This window comes from Cnephaeus nilssonii (assembly GCF_951640355.1).
Source record: "Cnephaeus nilssonii genome assembly, chromosome: 10".
NCBI classification, from domain to species: domain Eukaryota; kingdom Metazoa; phylum Chordata; class Mammalia; order Chiroptera; family Vespertilionidae; genus Cnephaeus; species Cnephaeus nilssonii.
Window position 1 is genome coordinate 607,641 of NC_137081.1, and position 16,985 is coordinate 624,625.

General features: G+C 47.0%; 1 protein-coding gene across 1 annotated transcript in view; it reads left to right on the forward strand.

The window, feature by feature from the left end:
• The window catches only part of ZNF804A (zinc finger protein 804A), a gene marked incomplete at both ends in the record, with an annotated part of 112,412 nt that overhangs the window by 52,912 nt on the left and 42,515 nt on the right, over window positions 1-16,985 (forward strand). The window lies entirely within an intron of this gene.

Below are 16,985 nucleotides of genomic sequence, written 5' to 3' on the forward strand. Positions count from 1 at the left end.
TGTAATAAACATATAGCTTATATTACACACGCTGACACTCTTAGCATGTGTGTATAAATAATGACACTTAGTATTCTGAGTTTTGCGCTCCTTGACCCAGTAAGAATTCATGTTTGCTTTCTGCATTCACTATCCTCTGTGTGTCTAAAGGACTTGTGATTCCTAGCACCCCATCTTTGGCAGGTACCCCAAAGAACTATCAAATAACATGTGAAGCTCAAAAACAGATTCAATCTAAGGCTTCAATGTACCTGTAAAGTCATTTTTTTCATGAAAAATTTAGCAAACACAATGTCTAGAGCAGGGTAATAAAAAAATAAAAAGAGATGGAAGCAACATTTAAAAATCACTGTGGGCAAGAGAGCTGCCTTTGTTTTAATTTTATGTGTGTTTTGTAGATATAACATAAAGAGACACAGAGAAAGAACAATGAAATGATTAATAATTAAAATTCAATTAACACTTGTGTTATCAAAGCATTTCATTTATTCATCTTTAATTTGGAGGTACATTAATAAACGTTTGCAGATAAATACGTCTGAAGTTCTACACATGATTGTGCAATTTGATTGATGTATAAACAATAAGAATTTTGATCCAGTAAACTTTTTATTGTGCAAAGTTCAAAGCTTGAGATCTTATTTTAGCTAACACGATTGACATGAAATATAGATGCATGAACAGAAAATGAAGGTGTTTCTATCACTTAAATGAGATGACTGTCATTCTTGATTATATATACTACTTTCATAATCCATTATACACTCAGAGAGAACTTATTCTCTCACCAAAATAGAATAACTGCTTCCTCTGTGCGATGGTTACATGCTGATTTGAAAGGCCTGGACCCTGAGCACAGGCACCATTAATTGCCTTTCTGTGTGACTCCAGATAGCCTGTTCTGTAAGGGTTCCCTGTACCAGGACTGCCCGGTAGGGAGATACCACAGCCGGTGCCTCCGTGGAGGGTCCGGAAACGTCATCTCCTTGCTCACCAGCTCACCGAAGGGCACGTGTCCGCGGTGTGTCCCGGCCCGTCCTTGGTCTCACTGACCAGATGCTCGCCCTCTGGCCGGTGTGCGTGTCGGTGAAGGCGTTCTCCAGCAGCCAGCGCAGTCTGCAAGTGCAGTTTCCTTATACAGTTAACCGGGCTGTGAGTGAGCCGAACGGGAGGTGGGGCCGGTCTCCTCCAAGATGCACTTGCTTTTCCTCTGCATCGGAGCCAACATGGTTTACCCCCAGCTTTCCCGGGCTCCTCTCACACCGCTGCGTTGGTGCCACCAGCAGCGCCCGCAGCAACCGGCAGTGGGACGCCTGGTGTCGGCCTCGCTGGGTCACTTCTCTCCGAACCGGCCCGGCACCTGCAGAGACGGCCGCGTGCTGAGAGCCAGGCGGTGGCTAGCGATGCCCAGTGGCTCCATGAGGCCCCAGCGAGGGCGGTGGGGTGACGGGGTGCTGAGCGCCAGCCTGCAGCTTCCTGTGCTGACACCGCGCTTCCTGCTTCCATACAAGGTCTCCTGGACCTTCTGCTGCCCGGAGGGCGGGGCTCCACGCGGGAGGGCGGGGCTCCATGCAGGAGGGCGGGGCTCAGCATGCAGGAGGGCGGGGCTCCACGCGGGAGGGCGGGGCTCCTCTCAGGAGGGCGGGGCTCCACGCGGGAGGGCGGGGCTCCATGCAGGAGGGCGGGGCTCCACACAGGAGGGCGGGGCTCCACGCAGGAGGGCGGGGCTCCACGCGGGAGGGCGGGGCTCCTCGCGGGAGGGCGGGGCTCCACGCGGGAGGGCGGGGCTCCACGCAGGAGGGCGGGGCTCCACACACAGAACAGTTCAGGGGCCAGAGCTTTTGCTTCCCGCACACAACACCCAGCCCTGTGCGCCCTCCGAGGCCGTGTCCTGAGGGAGGGAGTCCTCGGAGGCCTAAGGGTGGGAGGGCTTGCCGTGGAGGCACGTGCTCCTTGGTTAGGACAAGGGGCGCGTTCCCTCTCAGAGACTCAGGGTTTTTGTTTGTAAATGTAAAAATTCTGTAGTACTCCATGGGGTATATTATGCTTGTTCCTAGCTTAAGAATGTGTGGCTCAGTGGATGGAGTGCCGGCCTGCAGGCCAAAGGGTCCTGGGTTCGATTCCAGTCAAGGGCATGTACCTTGGTTGCAGGCTGGGCCCTGGTTAGGGCTCGTGCAGGAGGCAGCCAATCCGTGTGTTTCTCTCGCGTCGATGTTTCTCTCTGTCTTTCCCTCTCTCTCTGCTCTCCCTAAAAATCAATGGAAAAATATCCTCGTGTGAGGATCATCAGCAGCAACAGAAAGGAGTGTTTGTTATGTGCAACATTAGATAACATCATTCAGTTGCTGTGAACAACAAAATGGCAATAAATACACATCTATTAGAACCTAAAAAACAAAGTAACCGAACACGCAGAACAGAAACGGACTCCTCGGTACAGGGGACATTTTGCCTTTTGCCCGATGGGCGGGCGTCGGGGAGATGGGTGGAAAGGGTAAGAGGATTAAGAAGAACAGGTAGTCCGAGGGATGTGAAGGACAGCACAGGGCACATCGCCAGTAACACCCTAACGAGGACACATGGTGTCCGATGGATGTGAGACTCACCGGGAAGACCCGTTAGCGAGTTACAGAATGTCGAATCGCTGGGCTAGAGCCTGACACTGATCTAATATCGTATGCCGACTGTAACTGAAAAATAAAAAGCGGTTTCAAACAAAAAAATAAAGAAAAAGAAACAGCGCTGTTGGCATAAATGCAAAGTCCTAATTTACATATCCTTTTGAGAGAAGTAACCTTTCTTTTAATCATGTATATAACTCTACAACAGGTGTGTTGTGCGCTCGTTGTAATCACTGTGATAATAAGCTTAAAGAGATAGAAGCTGTTCTCCTTCTGAGTCTGCATTGTGCCCCCTGTGCCCTGTTTGAATTACCATAATTTCGAAAACATTTTATGGCTTAAGATTCTAAAGTCACATATTCCCTTCCTTGTGTTCAACTCCACGGTTTTGCATTCACGCCGCAATACCTGACAGCTGCCTTTGAACGTGCCGTGGGCATTTGAAAAGAGGAGAGCGGGGAAGGGCTGAACAAAAGCTGGAACAATGTTGCTTCTGACGCCCATCAGCGAGTAAGGAAGAATAAGGCATTCTGTGTGTTCCATGGCACTTTGGTAAAAATAGCACGGATCTGCAGTACAGCTACTGATTTTTTAAGTTTTATTTTGTGGTGGGTGTTTTTGTGTGTTTTTATCCACATTGAGTTTAACTGCCTCTGACCCTGTTTGGCAACTACTTGTTCGATAGCATTATAACATTTATTGATCAGAATAGACCGGGTCCTGGGACTGCAGTGGCCCGGAGTGTAGACAGAGCTCTCAGCTTCCGAAGGGGCCGCAGTGCAGGCTGAGCAGTAAACACCCCCAGTTCCTCCTCGATGGCCTAGTACCGTGGTCAGCAAACTGCGGCTCGCGAGCCACATGCGGCTCTTTGGCCCCTTGAGTGTGGCTCTTCCACAAAATACCACGGCCTGGGCGAGTCTGTTTTGAAGAAGTGGCATTAGAAGAAGTTTAAGTTTAAAAAATTTGGCTCTCAAAAGAAATTTCAACCGTTGTACTATTGATATTTGGCTCTGTGGACTAAGGAGTTTGCCGACCACTGCAGTAAGACATTTCTTATAATTTGAAGAGTGGAACACGAAACAACAAAAAAATCAGTCTATTCTGAAATTATATTGAATTTTTATAAGAAAAATGTCCTCCAGAAGTTGCCCTACTTATTCTTTTATTCTTGCCATGCCATGCATTTCAGACTATTTGTAAAAGTGGAAAAAGAACAAAATATAAACACACACAGAAAGTCTTAGGTAAGCAGAATGAATTTGCTGATCTCTCCAGAGCGTGAATAAACACACCCGGTCTCCTCCTGTTTGGGATTTACATGCTTTTCTTGAAGGGAATTATAGAACTTCAAAACATTTTAAAGACTCTCTTTACCTTGTGGTTTTGTTTTGGTTTTCTTTTATTTGATTGACTCTATTTTAAACATTACAAAGCCTGAAATATAATACTACTTAGCATTATTCAGGAAAGGTTATCGTAATTGGGAATTTTAAAAGAAAGCATTTTAATGAGCTCTTTTAAACACTACTATGCAGAAATTTGAAATCGATTTTTGCATATTGGTACATATTTTAGAGGATTATTAAATAATTTCATGAATGTAAATATTAAGCTTCAGTTAAATATGTCAATTTAATTTGCCTTAGTATTGTGACATAGGACTGAAAAATAACATATTTGGGATAGCAAATAAGATAATGTGAAAGTATTCTGATGATACAACAGATTGATCACTAATAGCATCCTAACTAATAAAAGAGTAATATGCAAATTGACCATCACTCCAACACACAAGATGGTTGCCCCCATGTGGTCAAAGATGGCTTCCCCTATGTGGACACAAGATGGCCAGCAGGGGAGGGCAGTTAGGGGCCAGGCCAGCAGAGGAAGAAAGTTGGGGGCGACTGGGCCTGCAGGGAAAGGTAGTTGGGGGGAACCAGGCCTGCCGGGGAGAGCTGTTGGGGGGGACCAGGCCTGCAGGGGAGGGCAGTTAGGGGCAATCAGGCTGGCAGGGGAGTGTTTAGGGCGTGATCAGGCTGGCAGGCAGAAGCAGTTAGGGGCAATCAGGAAGGCAGGCAGTCGAGCAGTTGGGAGCCAGCAGTCCTGGATTGTGAGAGGGATGTCCGACTGCCCTCAAGGGGTCCCAGATTGGAGAGGGTGCAGGCTGGGCTGAGGGACACTACCCCTCCATGCATAAATTTCATACACTGGGCCTCTAGTTTATATATAACTAGAGGTCTGGTGCACAAAATTTGTGCACGGAGGGGGGTTGTCCCTCAGCCCAGCCTGTACTCTCTCCAATCTGGGACCCCTCAAGGGATGTCCGACTGCCCATTTAGGCCCGATCCAGGCCTAAACGGGCAGTCAGACATCCCTCTCACAATCCAGGACTGCTGGCTCCCAACTGCTTGCCTGCCTGCCTTCCTGATTGCCCCTAACTGCTTCTGCCTGCCAGCCTGATCACCCCCTAACCACTCCGCTGCCAGCCTGTTTGCCCCCAACTTCCCTCCTCTGCCAGCCTGGTCACCCCTAACTGCCCTCTCCTGCAGGGTTGATCACCTCCAACTGCCCTCCCTTGCAGGCCTGGTCCTTCTCAACTGCCCTCCCTTGCAGGCCGGGTGCCTCCCAACTGCCCTCTCCTGCTGGCCATCTTGTGTCCACATGGGGGCAGGATCTTTGACCAGATTGGGCAGCTATATTGTGTGTTGCAGTGATGATCAATCTGCATATTACTCTTTTATTAGATAGGATAGAGGCCTGGTACAGGGGTGGGGGCCAGCTGGTTTGCCCTGAAGGGTGTCCCTGATCAGGGTGGGGTTCCCTTGGGGCGTGGGGTGGCCTGAGTGAGGGGCCTGTGGTGGTTTGCAGGCCGGCCACACCCCCTGGCAACCCAAGTGGAGGCCCTGGTATCTGGAATTTATTTTCCTTCTACAATTGAAACTTTGTAGCCTGGAGCGGAGCCATGCCTGGGGCTCCCTTGGAGGCTGGCAGCCACTTCTGTTGGGGTTATAATTGAAGCTTTGTAGCCTTAAGCGGGTGGGCCCGGCCAGGGTGTGCGGAAAGCTTTGCTTCCCCTGTTGCCGCCAGCAACCCTGGCCTGCTCTCTCAAGCTCTATTCTGCCGCCATTTGTTTGAATTTGTTTACCTTCTATAATTGAAACTTTGTAGCTTGAGTGGAGGCTTAGGCCTGGCAAGGGCAGGCGGAAAGCTTGGCTTCCTCTGCTACCTAGGAAACCTCTCTGTGGCTGTAGCCATCTTGGTTGGGTTAATTTGCATACTCGCTCTGATTGGATGGTGGGTGTGGCTTGTGGGTGTGTTGGAGGTATGGTCAATTTGCATATTTTTCTATTATTAAGTAGGATTGACACACAAAATGCTAACTAATAGTACTTATTCACAAGTCACTATTTTAAGTGTTTTATATGAATTCACTACTTAATCTTTCCAATAACCCTATAAAGTACATACTATAACTCAGTTTTACAGGTAAGGAGATAAGGGCTAAAGGAGATTAACTGATTCTCCAAGGCTCCCTGTAAATAAAATGCTGGGATTCCAAGCAGACTGTCTGCCTTTGTGTCCATAAACTTGACCACAGAGTTGCAACTAATTATTTTAAACTAATGTAATAGCTTATGAAGAACACCTTTAAGTAATGCTCTCATTTTCTTAAAGTGATTGTGAAAATTAAAAATGGCTTGATACTCATTCACGTGTCTCTTATAGTATGACATTAAACAGTGATATGGTATGATATAGTACTAAAATAGAATATATCTACATTTTACTACATTTTATTGACCACAAACTAAGTGTTTATATTTGCAACTTTCAAAATAGAATTTAGGTAAAATAAATTACGAATTTCACGAAGTTACAAACATGTATTCATTATTTGACTTCTAAGCTTTAATATTGATGCTTGTTTGTGCTGCATCTATACAAAAAGTACTGTACATATAACATGTAAGCTATAACTTACTTATACACACTGAGTGGCCAGATTATTATGACCTCTGAACGCATCAGAATCTCTCCACTCAGTGTATATCCTATATAATAAAAGGCTAATATGCAAATTGTCCCCTCGACCAGGAGTTACCCTCGGATGGGCCTCTGGGCGGCTGAGAGCCTCTGGGCAGCAGGGGCAGAGCGGCCAGGCCCCGCAGAGAGCGACTGGCGCACGGATTCGTACGCAGGGCTACTAGTGATGTTATAAACACCCAAGTGGCCCTTGGCAGGAAAAGGTTCCCACCTAGAAGAAACGATTTAGGGAGGCCCTGGAAGGGTTTGGGTGCCACTGTTGGGTCGTTGGAGGTGGTTTAGTAGTTTTCTGTCCTGCCCGCCCCCAGCAGGATCCCGCTCCCTGCCTGACCTCTGACCCTGTGGTCCCCTCAGAGGTGTGAGCCCTCCACTCCAAGCTGCCGTGTGCTCTCCTGTCCAGGGCTCCCCTCCCCACCTGGCACCTGGCCAATGTGACGGTGCCCGCGCGTGCTGTAAAGGTAGCTCGCATTTAAATTATTTTCCCTTTTGGTTCTATAGGCGGAACTATATTTTTATTTGTGTGGCTATCAAAGCAGTTGTAAGCGTTAGAGAAGCGAAGGATGCTTTGCATTCTGAGTCCTTGCGGGAAATACGTTCCGGAGAAGTTAAATTAGCTTTCCCGCTTTAGCACGTTTTACTAAAGGTATGTGTGAAAGTCAGGAGATAAAGCTGGTCTGTGATTTCTATAGAAATTTTGCCAAACATGAAAGTGGCACAAAGCCATTATGCACAGAGCACGCACAGTTGGGATATTTTCAGTCTGTCTCGTTTGCATTTTAAAAATGTCGTAAGGCTTTATGATAAAAAATTGCTTTCCCCCAGTTTTGTTGTCTCTTTCTTTGAATGCCAGGGAACATTTGTAAATCAAATTGTGCTCAGCCAGAAAACGCTTAACCTGGAAGTGTAAGGCTTTAATGAAGGGTGGTGGTGAGGTACCTGCATAGGTTAGCTTGATGTGCAGAAAGTGGATAAAACAGCACGGCTAGTGTCCAGGCAACACTAGGAATGCAATTTGCTCCTAAGTAGATTCAGGTACATATTTTTATTTTTTAAATATATTTCTATTGATTTCAGAGAGGAAGGGAGAGGGAGAGAGAGATAGAAACATCAATGATGAGGAAGAATCATTGATCGGCTGCCTCCTGCACGCCCCACACTGGGGATCGAGCCCGCAACCCGGGCATGTGCCCTGACCTCCTGGTTCATAGGTTGACGCTCAACCCCTGAGCTATGCTGGCCGGGCATCAGGTACATATTTTTAAATATAACAGAAAAATCCATCTCCAGTGGTTTGAATCCTTTATGTGCTCATCACTGTGCCAGAGGCTTGGAAGACAAGAAGGAAATGATAAAAAATAACAAAACAAAAACAAGCTCTCGACTCTCCACATGTCACCAGAAATGTTATTCCACTTATTTATGCGTTCATTGGTTGCTTGTATGTGGTCTGACTGGGGATCGAACCTGCAACCACGGAGTATGGGGATGATGCTCTAGCCCCGTGGTCGGCAAACTGCGGCTCGTGAGCCACATTCGGCTCTTTGGCCCCTTGAGTGTGGCTCTTTCACAAAATACCACGGCCTGGGCCAGTCTATTTTGAAGAAGTGGCGTTAGAAGACGTTTCAGTTTAAAAAATGTGGCTCTCAAAAGAAATTTCAATCGTCGTCCTGTTGATATTTGGCTCTGTTGACTAATGAGTTTGCCAACCACTGGCCTAGCCACCTGAGCGACCCCTTCTTCCTGCTGTGTCCACCCCACCGCCTGTCTCAGGCTGACCTCGCTGCCTGGGGTAACGGTGTGTAATGGAACCTTTGCTCATGGCCTCCATTCATTCAGCACATGTTTACTGAGACCCAGCTGTTCCGCGAGCATTGTTCTCGGTGCTAGGACTGCGGCAGTGGGAAAAGCATACAGATTAAGTCTGTCTTAGAAGGTAACACAACTTACACAGGAAGTCCAGGGGCAGGCCTGGCATTTTTATCTCTGGCTCATATTTCACAGGGTGCAATTTACTCCTGACGGGTCGGCAGGGCTTTATTTTTAAGAGCAATTCATTTACCCAGACACTTATCTGCTCATGTTTTCACTTTGGACTTAGACATGACTACTTAAAGGCATAACTACTTAAAAACAGGGCTCCATATTTTGAGTTGCCCAAAGTACTTTGGTAGAGAAATAGGAGAATTAAAAGTGATTGCTCATAAAGCTATAATTTCATCAGGCCTATATTCAGTTACGATGTCAGGCAAGGATGATCAACAGCAAGACTGAATTGGGCTTGAAGACAGGAACATTGTATAAAATTGAGAAATTGGAAAATGTTTAAAATTTTCTGAAATTCTTTTTGCTTTATTTTTATTGTTGACACTATTACAGGTGTCCCCCTCACCCCCTCCTGTCCCCCTCCAGGCGCCACCCTCCCCCCTCTGGCCCTCACCACACTGCTGTCTCTGTCCATGGCGATGAGTCCTTGTTCTTGGCTAATCCCGTCACCTTCTTCCATCCAGTCCTCCCACCCCCTCCCCTCTGCTTCATGTCTCCTTCCTGCCTCATGCCTCCGGTTCTATTTTGTTCATCAGTTTATTTTGTTCGTTAAATTCCACATGTAAGTGAGATCGTATGGTGTTTGTCTTTCTCTGACTGGCATATTTCACTTATCACAATAATCTCCAGGCCCTGGAATAATAAATACTGCATGCAGTTAGTATGAGAAGTAGGATGTAGGATGTACCAAGAAGTCAGAATGCAGGGTCTCAATCCAGAGGGTAAAAGGCCAGTGCGAGTAACACTTCCTGATAATCACAGTAAAAATGCTTGCGGGTGTATAGTTGACAAATTGCTTCCCATAACTGAATGTCATTATGAAGCAGAAAATGTCGTAAAATGAAGAACTCACAATTTTAAAAGTACAATAATAAAGTTTCTTTTTATATTTATGGTCATTTTTATTTCAACAATATAGCTGTATATGTTAACTATCCAAAAATAGTATATCTAGTAACAATTTAATCTATAAACATAAACCTATTAGAGGCCTGATGCACAAAGATTCGTGCGAGAATGGGCCTTCCTTCCCCTGGCTGCCAGCACCGCCTTTGCTCCAGCCTGGAGCCACCTTTCCGCCTTCCCACACTGCCCAGAGGCCTGGAGTGGCTGGGGTGGTGCGGAACTCCTGCTTCATTGCCATGGCAACAACGCAAGTGTCCGGCCCCGCCCCCGGCTGCTCGGCGCCTGTGTATGCAAATTAACCTGCCATCTTTGTTGGGTTAATTTGCATACTCTCTCCTGATTGGCTGGTGGGCATCGCAAAGGTACGGTCAATTAGCATGTCACTCTTTTATTAGGTAGATTGTTTATAACCAAAGTAGAAGTTAACAATATATAGAATGGGTCAATTATAAAATAACATATAACCAAGTTAAACAACTTTCAAGTAAAGTATAAAGAAAAAGGCAAATTCCTAATCCATGCTTCCATGTATACTTCCTTTCTTAAGGTTATGGCTTATTGTTTAAGCCTGCATTCTTATCAGTGCTGGACTGTTAATGAGTGAAAATATGAAAACACAAAGTTCACCACCTGAGTCCATAGCTCAAGTGCTCTATGTGTCGCTCTCACGGGAAACGCGTCTTCTCTAAATAAATATCTCTCTGTGACTTCCCATGCTCTCACTCTTGCCAGTCCCTCTAAAACCAGTCTCCCCAGCCAAACCGACCACATACTAAGACCCATCATTCCCTGTCCTAACACTGTCACTTTCTGACACTGTCACTTCCCTTTTCTCTTCTCGGGTCTTTGCCCTGAATAGTGTCACTAGCTGGCTCACGCCTGCCCCCCTAGGAGAGAGGGACTTGTTGTTCACTGCTCCGCGTCTGTGCCCTTGAAACACATCTTCAGCACCCAATTATTTTTTAAATGGCTCAAGTCACTGGATCCGTGGTGTAAAGCCCAATTAAATACAGGAGACTTTTGTTAAAAATCAAAACAACTTTTGAATAAATGAAGACATAAAAGCCACGTCATTTTCCTTTTTATCTGTTAGATCTGTGCGCTAAATGTATCCTCCCTAACATAGTCATTAACCCTCTTTCGTGGAGGTTATGTGAGAGTGCGTGGAAGGCTCATTACCGACAGCCACAGGTTCATGGAAATGGGTGATTCGAATTAAAAGACTCATAAAACTAACCAAAGGGAAGTTTAGCATTTTGCCTTTTGTTACTCATTTTCCCATTATGAACCTACAGCTTGTATTTTCTTGAGCCCTTAACCATCAGACATGCTCTTAGGGAAAATTAGGACTTGACTTTTGGGTTCAAACTGGACGTCAGCGACTGACCAGCGACTGGGCCGCACACCTGCTGGGACAGCGAGTGCAGCACCTGGTGAGCGCTGGCCGCAGGGGCCGTGAAGGCCGCGGGGGCCACGGGGGCCGCGTGCACGGCTCCTCACTCCCCGTAGGGGGCCCACAGCACAGCTCACTCAGCTACAGCCCCGTCGCCCTCAGACATGTCACTGCTATAAACAGCTCCATGCAAGTTAACAGCACAGGCTGATGCAACTGTTCCTCATACCACATCTTCCTCTTGACATTTGTCAATGGCAACTATGACAGTTGAAATGAAAATCAATGCCATAATTTATGAAAAATAGTATGTGTATAATTATGCTGTTTCCAATTTCTGAATTGTAGAATTCACATAATTTATGATAGTCACTTTTCATCCGACTGTTCCAAGGATGTTTCAAAGCTGAGAATACATTGGTAAAGTTTTTATTCAGGAAAAATAAAACTATCAAAAAAGATAGGATCTTTCCCTGGCTGGTGTGGCTCAGTGGATAGAGCTTCAGCCAGCGGACTGAAGGATTCCAGGTTCGATTCCAGTCAAGGGCACATGCCCGTGTTGAGGGTTCAATCCCCATAGGGGGCCTGTAGGAGGCAATCGATCAATGATGCTCTCTCATCATTGATGTTTCCGTCTTTCTCCCTCTCGCTTCCTCTCTGAAATCAATAAAAATATATATTTTTAAAAATATGGTCTTGCCTTAAGAAAATATCTTTAATTGTATGTTGAAAGTTAGTGGTTTTGAGTCATTTCAGAATTGTCTATGTTACCAACATATTTGTAACCATATAGTTTTGTGAATGCCATTGCTTTCTGGAATGTTTGCAGAGAATTATGAAATGCTTGGGAGTTAGTTGACTTGGTCTCTCAGCTCAGGAGCGTGTGCAGTGCTCTCCTGGTTGAACAGGGTTCAGGGTCACATGGCACGTGATGCTGAGACCCCTGCTGGAGTTGGAGGCCGGCGCCCGCGCTGACGAGACTAAAGCATTCCCCACAACAGGTCTCGCTGCAGGTCTTCATGAGCTTATCTGTTTCACACAGTTATATGTCCATTGCATTTCCTACTGAAGCTTCACTTAGAAAAATCAATAGACCACGTTATTTACCTACAGCTGCAAAGCAAAAACCTTCCTCTAGAAATGAAATGCCAGCACATTTCTAATTAAAAGAACAGTGAACCATGCTTTCATATATATTTATATACTAGTAGCCCGTTTGCACAAAGATTCGTGCAATAGACCTTCATTCACCTGGCTGCCTGCACCAGTTTTCTGCCGGCACCGGGGACCCAGGCCTTGGCTGTGGCCACTGCCTTCTGCCTTCTTTCAGGGTTGGGGCTTGGCCCCGGGCTCGGCCGCACCCAGCGTCCCTGCTAAGGATCGCAGGAGCCGACCACCAGTGGTTTCCTGCGATCCGTGCAGGCTCCACGCTGGTGCCCAAGGCCGGGAAAGCCTCGGGCGGCTTTCCCAGCATTGGGCTCGGCCACACCCAGCATCCCTGCTAAGGATCGCAGGAGCCGACCCCCAGTGGTTTCCTGCGATCAGTGCAGGCTCCCCGCTGGTGCCCAAGGCCGGGAAAGCCTCCGCCTGAGGCTTTCCCAGCCTTGGGCTTGGCCGCACCCAGCGTTGCTGCTACGGATCGTAGGAGCCGACCCCCTGGTCGTTGCCTTCGATCCGTGCAGGCTCCCTGCTGGTGCCCAAGGCCGGGAAAGCCTCCGCCTGAGGCTTTCCCGGCCTTGGGCTCCGCCACACCCCAACGTCCCTGCAACAGTTTCCTGGTGGGCATGGTTGGTGGGCGTGGCTTGGGCGTAGCGAAGGTGCAGTCAATTTGCATATTTGTCTATTATAAGGTAAGATATATATCTACATATCATATATGTTTACATATATATACACTGAGTGGCCAGATTATTATGATCTCTGAACGCATAATAATCTGGCCACTAAGTGTGTGTGTGTGTGTGTGTGTGTGTGTGTGTGTGTATATATATATATATATATATATATATATATATATATATATATATATATATATTAGAGGCCAGGTGCATGAATTCGTGCATGGGTTGGTTCCGGCCAGCCTGGCCAGGGGGAGGGGACCTGGGCGGTTGGCTGGCCTGCCTGCTGATTGAACTCCTGGTTAGCAAATATGCTAATTTGCATATTAGCCTTTTATTATATAGGATTAGGAAACCTATACTAGTAAATATTGATCAACAGGCTAATCGAAGCTTCCATTTTGAAGTGATTCCTTAACGTTGTATGTGAGTGCTTGGGAAAGATTAAGTTTATCCAGCAAAATGCATTGCACAGTACACACACACAATCAGAAGACACATGACCAGGTAGTATCCTATACTAGAGGCCCAGTGCATGCATTCATGCACTGGTGGGGTCCCTCAGCCTGGCCTGCACCCTCTCACAATCCGGGACCTGTCAGAATATGTCAGACTGGCGGTTTTGGCCCGATCCCTGGCAGCCTGACATCCCCGAGGGATGTAGTAGTGCGTGAGCAGCAGGCGGCCGGGGAGGAGCCCAAACCCGTGCCGGGCGCCAACCACTCCTGCTCATCCCGGCCCCGCTGCACCTGCCGCCACCGCCGCTCGGAAGCGCTGCCACTGAGGCGGGAGAGGCTCGTGCTGCCGCAGCGGTGCTTGCCGGCCGTGAGCCCGGCATCTGATGCCCGTCGGTCAGCTGAGTGGTGCTCCCGCTGTGGAAGTGCACTGACCACCAGGGGGCAGCTCCTACTTTGAGCGTCTGCCTCCTGGTGATCAGTGCACATCATAGCGACTGGTTGTTCCGGTTGCTTAGGCTTTTATACACATAGATAGCTAATAAAAGCCTAATATGCTAAGTATCTGACCATTCAACCAGTTGCTATGACGCGCATTGATCATCAGGGGCAAATGCTCCAACCGGTAGGTTAGCTTGCTGCTGGGGTCCAGCCAGTTGGGACTGGGCTAGATGGGCCAGACACGCCCTGGAGCCATCCCAAGCTCCCTCCCAAGCCCCAATCATACACTGGTGGGGTCCCTAGGCCTGGCCTGCGCCCTCTCACAATCCGGGACCCCTGGGGGGATGTCAGAGAGCTGGTTTCAGCCCGATCCCCACAGGCCAGGCCGAGAGACCCCACTGGTACACGAATCCATGCACCAGGCCTCTAGTGGCAAATAAAAGTGAGAAAAATACAAAATTCATTACATGATGCTACTACTCCTTTTATTTCTCTTCATGATTATCTTTATTGGCTATCAAAATGAAAAGAAATTCTATTTCTGACTTCTGCCTGTAGCTCAATTTACTGTTACTTTTTTCAAATGAGCATATGAATGGGGCCACGACAGCTCATCACAGAGCCCACCTACAACTTGGCCTTAGACGTTGAGTTTCCAGTAAAAGATTTTCTTTTCCCCCGACTCTCCTCCTCCTCTCTATTCTTGTTCGCTGACGCTCAGAATAAGCATAAACATTTTGTTTGCGTTGATCACTGTGCCCACATCCCAGCAAGCCTCCCGCCAGCCCCTCTAGCTCATGCTCGGATTTGGAGGGCTGCCTTTGCCCCAAATGTGACTTCGAATTTGTGTTCAAAATGTGTTTTAAGTATATAAGGTGGCTTCTATTTTAATCCAGAATAGGCACTTCTTTATTCTATTTGTTAAATCTTAAGTACCCTTCAAAATAGAATAATCATGGAAATGAAAGATAATGCATTTCTAGGGAATATTTTTGAAAAAGCAATAGAAATCTTACGATGCACAGAGTAACCATTATAAAATGAAGTGTACATTTTATTATTTTTATATCCCTCCCTTTTAGGACAAAAGGGAAGGAGATACAATGTTGCATAAAAGCCCGTCAATGCAATGACCAGTTTCTCTGCCTCCCGTCTCCTTTCTGTTTTTCCTCTGCCGCTCACTCTCCCCGTGATTTTTGGGTTGATCTCTGACTAGGAAACTTCCTCCGGGCTCAGCTTCTCTAGTTTTTCCTGTAAGTCCGTAAGCTCATGCTTAAACACGTTAGCGTCTCTTTCACTCGGACAAGCACCCACCTCCCACAGCCCCTTGGCAGCAGCACGTCTAGGCTCTGGGGGCATTCATTTCTCCACGGATGGCATCGCCACGCGCCTCCTCTGTGTGCACTCAAAGCTGCCCCGTGGGCTGCAGGGTGGTTCCTGAGTTTTTGAAACAGCAGCTTCCTCCTCAGCGCTGCTGGATTGCCCGAATCCGTCATTCTCAGCCCGGCCGTGTGGCTTGGAGGTTGAGCGTTGACCTATAACCAGGAGGTCACGGCTCGATTCCCAGGCAGGGCACAGGCCCGAGTTGTGGGCTCGATCCCCAGTAGGGTGTGTGCAGGAGGCAGTCGATCCATGATTCTCTCTCATCATTGATGTTTCTCTCTCCCTTCCTCTCTGAAATCCTATCTAATAAAAGAGTAATATGCAGATTGACCATCACTCCAACACACAAGATGGCTGCCCCCCTGTGGTCAAAGATCCTGCCCCATGTGGACACAAGATGGCCACCACAAGATGGCCAGCAGGGGAGGGCAGTTGGGAGGGACCAGGCCTGCAAGGGAGAGCAGATGGGGGCGATCAAGCCTGCAGGGGAGGGCAGTTAGAGGTGACCAAGCTGGACCAGGCCTGCAGGGGAGGGCAGTTAGGGGCAAACAAGCTGGCAGGGGAGCAGTTAGGCATCAATCAGGCTGGCAGGGGAGTGGTTAGGGGATGATCAGGCTGGCAGGCAGAAATGGTTAGAGGCAATCAGGAAGGCAGGCAGGCAAGCAGTTGGGAGCCAGCTGTCCTGGATTGTGAGAGGGATGTCCGACTGTGAGAGGGATCCCCGGTGGGATCGGGCCTAAACAGGCAGTCGGACATCCCTCAAGGGGTCCCAGATTGGAGAGGGTGCAGGCTGGGCTGAGGGACACCGATCCCCCCACCCCCTCCCCCCGTGCACGAATTTTGTGCATTGGGCCTCTAATCTATATATAAAAGGAGTCATTTTAAAAACAATCTCCTCTTTTAGGTGGAATAAAGTTTTGCCTGTTTCGCAATGTAGCCAGAACCGGAGCATCATTTTTCCAGTTCTCTTTCAAAGTGTTGCTTTCTAGTGACATTTTTATCATAAAATCATCCATTTTGACTATTAGAAACTTATGATTACAAAGGTTCACCAAGACATACAAATGAACGTATGCTCATTAAAAATCACCGTGCTTCATGCCTTACATTGGCTTAGTACACTTTGGTGAGGCGAGCTGCATTAACTTCTAAGCATTGGAAGCAGTCTTAATCTGAATGCCTAAAATGGCAATTCTAGAATATTACGTTTCAAGCTTACTTCTAGCAGCAAGACATATTTGCTGCATGAAATGTTAACTAGGTGGATAGATACAGATAGATGATGATAGATAGATAGATAGATAGATAGATAGATAGATAGATGATAGATAGATAGATAGATGATAGATAGATAGGTAGATAGATAGATATAGATATGATAGATAGATGATAGATATGATATAGATAGATATGATAGATAAATAGATATAGATAGATATGATAGATATAGAGATGATAGATAGATAGATAGATAGATAGATAGATAGATGATAGATAGATAGATAGATAGATGATAGATAGATATAGATGATAGAAAAATAGGTGATTGTATGGGTGGATACATAGTTACAAAGGTACATAGATAGACGGTAGATTGATAAATCTGGCATTTCTAGGAATGCGTGTTCTATACTCTATCATACATTCGTAACACAGATGTGGAGTAATCACATTAAAGACCTGCTTGGCAGGTCCTTCTCCTTGTGATCTCTGACACGCTCCTTCCTTTTTAAACCTCTAAGGCCCTGGGAGTAGGGTTACTCTCAGCCACGGAAATGGCTGCAGGAGAATGAATCTGTTCCCCAACATGGTAGCAGGTGTTTGATGCCAAGTTCGGACTCACACGAACTCTAGAGTAAGA